We start from the raw sequence: 10495 nt of genomic DNA, 5'->3' as shown, positions 1-10495 counted from the left end.
GGATGCTAAGATCTGAGGACTGGAGCTTGAATCCAGTCCAGCAGGAAAGTTTATGAGACTCTTCAATTAACCAGAAAAAAGTAGGAAATGGAGGTATGGCTCAAGGGGCAGTATGGTAACAGCACAACAAAACTAAAGGACAGTGTCCAGGCCCTAAATGCAGTACACACAAGTACTAGCACACACATGCACATACACACATACACCTGCAGCTAATAAAATTGTGGAAATTTCCAGGACAAAAGTTTTTTTGTTTTTTGTTTGTTTGTTGGAGGGGGGGTGGTCCTGGAGCTTGAACTCTGGCCTGGGTACTGTCCCTGAGCTCCTTTTGATCAAGACTGTAATTAATTGAAGATAAGAGTCTCACAGGGGCTGGGAAGGTGGCTCAGTGGTAGAGCACTTGTCTTGCATGCTCGAGGCCCTGGGTTTGATTCCTCAGCACCACATAAGCAAAAAGAAAAAAGCTGGAAGTGGCACTGTGGCTCAAGTGGTAGAGTGCTAGCCTTGAGCTGAAGAGCTGAGGGACAGAGCCCAAACCCAGAGTTCAGGCCCCATGACCGGACCCCCCCCCAAAAAAAAAAAAAAAAAAAAGAGTCTCACAGACTTGCCTGCCTGGAGTGGCTTTGAACTACCATCTTCAGATTTCAGCTTTTTTTTTTTTTTTTTTTTTAACGTCAGTCATGGGGCTTACACTCTAGGCCTGGGCACTGTCCCTGAGCTCTTCAGCTCAAGGTGAGTGCTCTACTGCTTGAGACAGTGCCACTTCCAGATTTTTTGAGTCATTAATTGGAGATAAGAGTCTCACAGAAGCCAGGTGCCAGTGGCTCACGCCTGTAATCCTAGCTACACAGGAGGCTGAGATCTGAGGATCACAGTTCAAAGCCAGGCCAGACAGCAAAGTCTATGGGACTCTTATTTCCAATTAACCATCAGAAAACTAGAGGTGGCACTGTGGTTTAAATTGGGAGCGAAAGAGCTTGAGTGAAAGAGCTCAGGGCAGTGCCTAGGCCCTGAGTTCAAGCCTCATGACTAGCAAAAAATAAAAAAAAAGAAAGAAAGAAAAGAAAAGAAAGGAGCCCTGAAAGTAATTAAGAAGGCTAACCAAGCCAAGTGTTGGTGTATTACGCTTGTAATCCTAAAATACTCAGATGGCTGAGATCTGGGAATCATAAATCAAAGCCAGCCCAGGCAGAAAGTCTGTGAGACTGTTAGGTCCAATTAACCAGCAAAAACCTGGAAGTGAACTGGGTACTGGTGGCTCATACCTGTAATCTTAGCTAGTCAGAAGGCTGAGGTCTATGATTTGAAGCCAGCCAGGGCAGGAAAGTTTATGAGATTCTTTTCTCCAATCAACCACCAGAAAACTGGAAGTGACACTGTGGCTCAAAGTGGTAGAGTGCTAACCTTGAGCAAAAGAGCTCAGGGACAGCATTTAAGCCCTGAGTTTAGGCCCCATAACCGACAAAACAAACAAATAAATAAAATCCAACATAAAATAATTTGGGATCAGATCAAATGGCATGCTCAATATTTAGTTATATTATTATATTTAGTTTCATTAAAACTCTTCTCCATTTTGTTTTTCTTCTATAACACTGATTTTTTTTCTTCCAGTCCTGGGGTTTGAACTCAAGGCCTGGGTACGGTCCCTGAGCTTCTTCAAGTCCTCACTCTACCACTTGAGCCACAGGGCCACTTCCAGCTTTTTCTGTGTAGGTGGTACTGGGGAATTGAACTCAGGGCTTCATGTATTCAAGGCAAGCACTCTACCACTGAGCCACATTCCCAGCAGGATTTTTTTTTTTTTTTTGGTGCCAGTACTGAGGCTTAAACTCAGGGCGTGAGTGTCATCATTTAGGTTTTTCTCTCAAGGCTGTCATTCTACATCTCCACTTCTAGCTTTCTTCTGCTGGAAAATAGGAGTCTTTAGGAGTCTCTTCTTTCCTGGACTGGCTTTAACCTGAGATTTCAGATCTCAGCCTTTTGAGGAGCTAGTATTATAGACATGAGCCACTGGTGCCTGGCAACACTGATGCTTTTGAAAAGTACAGGCCAGTTATCTTAGAGTGACCTTAAATTTGTTTCCCCATAATGAAATTCACATTGTACCTTTCTGGGACAGATGCTACCTAGGTGACAATGTGTCTTCCTTAATGCACCGCTCTGATGGCATATGATATCAGTTCGTCCAATTTCGGTGCTGTTAAATTTGATCCTTCAGTAAGGTAGCTTTCATGGCATTTTTCTTCATCAGGGAGGACATTATCTTCCCGAGGAGGAAAGAAATGAAGAGAGCTGCCAGGAAGAATGGCAAGACTAAAGAAGGGAGACTCAGAAAGGAGAAGCTGTAGTTGTCCTTCATTTTTCTTAAGGCAACACTACATGAAGTGCAGGTGTTATATCTGTTCCCCAGCATAGAGGTAGCGAGTTTGGGGGTCCTGTCAAAGCTGAGCCTGGCCATAGTAAGAGTACCTAACCTTGCTCTAAGCCTAAGTCCTGCTAAGGGCTGAGATCCACATGGGGCAAAAAGAAATGAAAAAGAGGATACTGGGTCTTGAGCATCTGATCCCTAACCGTCTGTGTGGTGTTCTGGCAGTGAGCAGAGAAATACCTGTAGCCAGATCCAGGCCAGATATGAAGCCCTCTGAAGCTCCCTCATTCCCTTTCTTTCTCCTTCCCTCTCTCCCTCTCTTTACTTTTTTGACAGGGTCTTGCTTTGTAGCCTCTAACTCTATCCTCTTGCTGAGATGATTGTGTTCTGCACCACCATATCTATCTAATATTTTCCAAAAAGAACATTTTTCAGGGCAGGGTGTATAGCTCACTGGTAGAGAGCATACCTATTATACATAAGGCCCTACTTCAATGTTCCCAATTTGTAAGAGGGGTTCATTTTGATGGGTTTGGGTTGGGGAAGGAAGCCATCAAAGAGGAAGTGGGATTTTTATCAGGACATACATGATGAGTAACAACTACCTCACTTTGGTGAGCATGCCAAGATGGCCGCAAATGATCCTCATCTCATAGTGTTAGTGCCCTTTTATACTTCCCGCCCCTTGAGTAAGAGCTAGCTAAGTGACTTGTTTCTAATTCATCCATAGCAATATTGATAGAGAGGCACTTCTTTAGTTAGGCTAAGAGTGACTGATACTTCTATTTTGCTTACAGATTCTCTTTTCTGCAGGCTTTGAGGAATCAAGGACTTCAGTCCAACAAAACCCCTGCAAAGAACTGAATCCTATCAACAACCACATGAGTTTGGAATTGGATCCTTCCTTGTTCTGGCCACTCATGAGACTAAGGCCCAGCTGATCCCTTGATATGTGTCCTGAAGCAGCACATCCCGCTAAGCCACGAAAGCTTCTTCCTGATAGATGAAAACCATGAAATGTATGTTGTTTTTTAGCCACTAAATCTGTGATGACAATTTGGTGGGTAGTAATGGCTCAGATCCTCATTTACAAAAATAACCTTGCATGAGGAAGTCCTTGCTATCCCCCCACCGGGTGTGTGTGTGTGTGTGTGTGTGTGTGTGTGTGTGTGTGTGTGTGTGTGTGTGTGTGTGTGTGTGTGTGTGTGTGTGTGTGTGTTGATACTATGGCTTGAACTCAGGGCCAGGGTGCTGTTTATTAGCAATTTTGTTCAAGGCTAGTACTCTGCCACTTGAACCACATCTCCACTTTTGGCTTTTTGTTGGTTAATGGGGATCAAAGTCTCATAGATCTTTCTGGTCAGGCTGGCTTTGAATCATGAACCTCAGATCTCAGCCTCCTGAGTAGCTAGGATTACAGTCATGAGCTACCAGTTCTTGACTTGCACTAACTTCTCTACATCAAATATTTTGGGGGCCTCTAGCTTGGTGTAGTCAAGCCTGTGTGATCATAATCAAATAAGATGACAAAAGACTGAAGAACATTGTTTGCAGTGGGTGTCATGTATATTTAAATTATTTACTTTATTGTTGTTATAAAGATGATATACAGGAAGATTACAATTATTTGAGTCAGGTAATGAGTACATTTTCTTTCATTCAGTGTCTTCCCTTCCCTCATCTCTCCCAGTTCCTCTCTCCTGATTCCACCCATGTGTTACATAGTTCATACCCATGAGTTACATAGTTCATTTTTATCAGTGCATATATTTCTTTTGTTGTTAGTGGTGGTGGTCGTGGGGCTTGAACTCTGGGCCTGGGTGCTGTCCCTCAGCTCTTAAGCTTAAGGATGGCACTCTACCACTTGAGCCACAGTGCCACTTCTGATGTTTTGAGTGGTTTATTGGAGATAAGAGCCTCAAGTCCTTTCCTGCCTGGGCTGGCTTTGAACCGTAATCCTCAGATCTCAGCCTCCGGAGTAGCTAGGATTATAGGTGTGAGCCACCAGCGCCTGGCCAGTGCATATATTTCTGATACATAATTCTTTCAATATTAAAAGAAAGCTTTTGGTGGGAGTGTCTGATCAGCTGAACATAGATGGGTTCAGCATATGTTGGTGACTGGGGTCAGCTCACACTAGGCTCTCAAAAATGGCTTAATTAGCCAGGTACCCGTGGCTCACACCTGTGATCCTAGCTACTCAGGAGGCTGTGATCTTAGGATCGCAGTTCAAAGCCAGCTTGAGCAGAAAAAGCCCATGAGACTTTTCTCTAATTAAGCACAAAAAAACTCCTGGAATTGGAGCTATGGTTCAAGTGGTAGAGCACTAGCCTTGAGTACAAAAGCTCAGGGACAGCACCGAGGCTCAAGTCTTGAGATTGGGGAAGAAATAAAAAGGTTTAATCAACAAATAATGAGTCTGGCATTATGATCAGGATAGGTGAAGAGTTAACTCATGTGTCACAGACTCTGAAACTGATGTAGTCCCGTGCTCTAATACAATGACACCCCAAATACTTCCTAGGATTTCTAGAATTTCCCATGCTGCCCCTACAAGTGAGGAAAGATGAAGTATTGAAAAGTTGGGAGATGAATTATGGGTGGCAGTGCTGAGAATGGGCCACCAGAGGGCACGTGAGACTCTGAAATTTACCAAAGGAGTGGTACAGCAGAATAGGTGTCTGGCTTGAGGGTCTGGCAGGTGGGCTAGACACACAGAAAAAGATAAGCAGTGGTGTCCATACTCTGGGCACCAGCACCAAGATATTTTTCAGGTCCTTTTGGCCTTGACTGTATACTTTCCCCATTCTGGGAGCTTTGGATTCCCCTGCTTTTTGTTCTCAGATCTTAAGAGGACTTTGAACTCTCTCTTCTTTTATGGCATCAATTCTCTAACTGTAAACACCTCCCCCTTTGTCCTGTCAATTCCTGTTCAGCACTGGAAAACAGGGAGGGGGGAGGGGGGTAAGCGTTCCTCTGGCTTTGTGGATGGGGAAGGACTGGAGTGGGCAATCACTGTCCTGATCTATAGCTTCCTGTGGCAGTAGAGCAAAGGATGGTGGAGTGTTGCTTCTCTTCTACTAGAACTTCCAGTGCCTAGCACATAGTAGGTGCTCAATATTTGTTACCTACCAAGAATGATTTGAAAGGTTGGAGGCATGGCCCAGGTGGTAGAGTGCTGCCCAATGAGTGAAATCAAGCATCAGATAGGGGGTTGGAGTTGAGGTCTATGGGGGAGGGGATGAAGTCAGACACCGGTGGCTCATGCCTGTAATCCTAGCCACTCAAGAGGCTGAGATCTGAGGATCATGTTCCAAACTAGTCCTGGCAGAAAAGTCTGTGAGACTCTTATCTCTAATTAACCTGCAGAAAACCAGAAGTGGAGTGTGGCTCAAGTATTAGAATGCCAGCGTTGAATGAAAAAGCGAAGGAAGGGGGCTGGGAAGGTGGCTCAGTGGTAGAGCGCTTGCCTTGCATGCCTGAGGCCTTGGGTTCCATTCCTCAGCACCACATAAGCAAAAAGAAAAAAGCCGGAAGTGGTGCTGTGGCTCAAGTGGTAGAGCACTAGCCTTGAGCTAAAGAGCTGAGGGACAGCACCCAGGCCCAGAGTTCAGGCCCCACGACCGGACACCCCCCCCCAAAAAAAAAAAAAAAAAGAAAAAGCGAAGGAACAGCACTCAGGTTCTGAGTTCAAACCCCAGGACTGGCACCAAAAAGAGAGACTGATTTGCTGTGGATCGATCATGCAGAAGAACCTGGAAAGCTCATTAGGGCTCTCCAACTCCATAACATTTCTTGAGTCCTTTCACTTTTCAACAGCCCACAATTACCATTTTTGCCCAAGCCATGGTTCTCCCCACCTGGGCCACTATAATAGCTTCCTAAGTGGTTTCCTCTGCATCCCTTGATCCCACAATTTATTTTCCACCCAGCAGCCCAGTATGATCTTTTAAAACCATAAATCAGAGTATGCCACTTCCGAGCTTAACACCTTCCAAAGGCTTCTCATTACACTTTGAATGGACTCCAACCTCCTTCCCCTGGCCTATGAGCTTCTCCCGCCTGCCAGGGCATGCCTCCTTCTCTGACCTCATCTCCACGCTCTTCAGCCTCACTGACTTCCTTTGTGTGTCTTGAGCCCAGTGAGCTTGCAGTTGCCTTAGGGCTCTTGCATTAGCTGTGCCCACTGCCTGGAATGCTCTTTACCCAGATTCTTCACATGGCTGCCTCCTCGTCAATCAGGTCTCCATGTAAATGTCACTTCCTGAGCACTGTCTTGACAAGCAACCTGGGTTTCTCTCCCAGTCACTTTCCAATCCACTCCTGATCCAGTAGGTATCATTGTCAGCTGTCTACTCATCTATTCATTTGTTCCTAGAAGGCAAGTTCCATGAGCATAGAAACTGTCTACTAAGTTCAACTACTATGCCCCTGGCACCTATTAATAGAATTATGCCTAGCACTAGTAAATACTCAAATCTTTGTATAGCCAGGTACTGGTGGCTCATGCTTGTAATCCTAGCTACTCAGGAAGCTGAGATCTGAGGATCATGGTTCAAAGTCATGCCTGGGCAAGAAAGTCTGTGAGCCTCTTATCTCCAATTAACCACCAGAAAACTTGAATAGTGCTGTGGCTCAAAGTAAAGTGCTACCCTTGAGCAAAAGAGGTCAGAGACAGTGCCAGGCCCAAAGTTCAAGACCCACAACTGACAAATTAAAAAAAAAAGTTTAGCCTGGTGCCGGTGGCTCACACCTGTAATACTAGCTATGCAGGAGGCTGAGATCTGAGGATCATGGTTCAAAGCCAGCCTGGGCAGGGAAGTGCCTGTGACTTTTTTTTTTTTTTTTTTTTTGGGTCCCGTCGTGGGGCTTGAACTCTGGGCCTGGGCGCTGTCCCTCAGCTCTTCAGCTCAAGGCTAGCACTCTACCACTTGAGCCACAGCGCCACTTCTGGCTTTTTTCTTATGTGGTGCTGAGGAATCGAACCCAGGGCCTCGAGCATGCAAGGCAAGTGCTCTACCACTGAGCCACCTTCCCAGCCCGTGCCTGTGACTCTTATCTCCAATTAATCACCAGAAAACCAGAAGTAGCACTGTGGCTCAAGTGGTAGAATGCTAGCCTTGAGATGGAGAGCTGAGGGACAGCACTCAGGCCCAGAGTTCAAGTCCCATGACAGACAAATAAATAAAGAAATGCACAAATAGTGATGGGGCCCCCTGGGGGCAAGACAGGATGTTCATATCCCTCTGGAGTTGTCAATGGTTCTACTCCTGTGGGTGTTGATAGATAGAAGACTGGAGTTGGCCAAGGCCCTTGAGGAAGCAGAGTCTCTGAATGGCTGTAATGGTGACAGCAACCATATCAGGACATATTTGTTGAATTAAATGAATGTGGGTTATTTTTACATAGCTCTTTTTTTTGTGGTGGTGCTGGGAATGAAGCCCAGGACCTTGTATTTGCTAGATAAGTGGTCTACCACTGAGCTCAGCATTAGTTCCTACATCATTTGCGTGTGTGTGTGTGTGTGTGTGTGTGTGTGTGTGTGTGTGTGTGTGTGTGTGTGTGTGTGTGTGTGTGTGTGTATACATGTTGCTGCTGGGGCTTGAACTCAGAGCTTTGTACTCTTGCTTAGCTTTTTCACTCAAGTCTGCTGTTCTACCACTGGAGCCACATCTCCACTTCCAGATTTTTGCTGTTGAATTTGAAATAAGACTGCCTGTTTGGATCTGATTGTCTGGACTGGCTTCAAATTATGATCCTCAGATCATATTCTCCTGGGTAGCTAGGGTTACAGGTGTGAATGACTTGCACCCAGTTGTTTCATACTTTTATCAAACAAAATGAGCAGAAACCTGATCTTTTCAAGACGGAAAAATTAGGAAATGATTATGTTTTGTCAGAGTTTAGGGCTCTGTACTTGCTGGGTACATGTTGTACTACTTGTGCTATACCTCCAACTCTTTTGGTTATGATTTATTTTTTTCTGCTGGGCACTGTACAACAGCTTTTTCACTCAAGGCTAGCACTTTACCACTTACCATAGCTCCATTTCCAGTTTTCAGCTGTCAATTAGAAATAAGAGTCTTACTGACTTTCTCCCTCCACCCTCTTTTTTTTTTTTTTTGCCAGACCTGGGGCTTGAACTCAGGGCCTGGGCACTGTCCCTGAGCTTCTTTTGCTTAAGGCTAGCACTCTACCACTTGAGTCACAGCACCACTTCTGGCTTTTTCTGTTTGTGTGTTACTGAGGAATCAAACCCAGGGTTTCATGCATGCTAGGCAACCACTCTACCACTAAGCCACATTCCCAGCTCTCTTATAGACTTTCTTGCCTAAGATCCTCAGATCTCAGCTTCCTGAATAGCCAGTATTACAGGTGTGAGCCACCAGCACCCAGCTTCATGACACTCTTATCTCCTATTAATTACCCCCTCCAAACCTCTCAAAAACAGAAAAGGAGATACAGCTCAAGTGGTAGAATGCTAGCCTTGAGCAAAAGAACTCAGGGACAGCACCTAGGCCAAGTTTAAGTCTTAGGACCAGTACCAAGAGAGGAAAAAAAGAAAACAAAATGAAAGGCTGAGGAGACATTTCTTTGGTGACTATGGTCTGTATTATAAAACCAGTAAGGTCACCAAGAAGCAGGGTGCTGGTGGCTCAGGTCTGTAATCCTAGCTACTCAGGAGGCTGAAAGCTAAGGATCACCCTTCAAAGCTAGCCAGGGCTAGAAAGGCCAAGTGTCTCTTATCTCTAATTAGCAACCAGTTAACTGGAAGTGGAGCTGTGGTTCAAAGTGGTAGAGAGCTAGCCTTGAGTACAAAAGCTCAGGGACAGTGTGCAGGCCCTGAGTTCAAGCCCTACAACCAACAACAACAACAAAAAGCAAAAAAAAAAAAAAAAATACCCAAACCAAACCCAAACAAAAGGCCACCAAGACCAAGACCTAGCTGGACTTGTAGAAATGGAGATAGTTCCAGTCAACTGCCTCTCTTTTCTTCCTTCTCTTTGTCAAGGTTGAAAATTTTCCAATTATTCCCTGATTTATTTTTCCACCCAAGGATAAGGAGGTTCTGTCTGCATATCTTACTTACTGCAGTGGTTTTCAAAGTAGGCTCAGCAGGGCTGATGTTCTATGAATTGGATCAAGGGGCTTCACTGTGAAAACTGAATAATAAGCAACTTGTTCCAGTTCAAAGAAAAAAAATGGATAGAATTTTCTCTATTTTTTCATATTATGTCCTAATACTTGTGGTGCCCATTTTTCTAGACGCTATTAAGTCTGCTGTAACACAAAATCATGTATTGAGTTGATTTAACATATTACCTTCTTATCCTATTTTGCTAAGGACATTGTTTCTTTCTTTTCTGTTTTTTCTTCTTTGAATGTACTGGAGATTGAACTCAGGGCCTCACACTTTCACATAGTTTCTTCCCTCAAGGTTGGTGCTCTGCCACTTAAACCACATTTCCACTTTTGACTTTCTGCCGGTTAATTGGACATAAGAGTCTCAAAGACTTTTCTGCCCAGGCTGACTTGGAACCTTGATCTGTGTGTGTGTGTGTGTGTGTGTGTGTGTGTGTGTGTGTGTGTGTGTGTGTGTGTGTGTGTGTGTGTGTGTGTGTGTGTGTGTGTGTGTGTGTGTGTGTGTGTGTGTGTGTGTGTGTGTGTGTGCTGTTATTGCAGCTTGAACGTAGGCCCTGAGTTCTGCCCCTCAGCATCTTTGCTCAAGGCTATCACTCTAGGGGCTGGGAAGGTGGCTCAGTGGTAGAGCACTTGCCTTGCATGCATGAGGCCCTGGGTTCGATTCCTCAGCACCACATAAGAAAAAAGAAAAAAGCCGGAAGTGGTGCTGTGGCTCAAGTGATAGAGTGCTAGCCTTGAGCTGAAGAGCTGAGGGACAGTGCCCAGGCCCAGAGTTCAGGCCCCACGACCGGACCCCACCCCACCTCTCCCCCCCAAAAAAAGGCTATCACTTTACCACTTGAACTACACATCCACTTCTAGCTTTTTGGCGGTTAATTGGAGATAAGAATCTAACAGACTTTTCTGATCTGGCTGACTTCGAATCAAGATCCTCTGCCCTCAGCCTTGTGGGTAGCTAGGATTACATTCATGAGCCATTAG

Source organism: Dipodomys merriami, unplaced genomic scaffold (assembly GCF_024711535.1).
Source record: "Dipodomys merriami isolate MVZ:Mamm:240054 unplaced genomic scaffold, mDipMer1.0.p SCAF_10, whole genome shotgun sequence".
In the NCBI taxonomy this organism is placed as follows: Eukaryota; Metazoa; Chordata; class Mammalia; order Rodentia; family Heteromyidae; genus Dipodomys; species Dipodomys merriami.
This window is presented reverse-complemented; position numbering follows the sequence as displayed.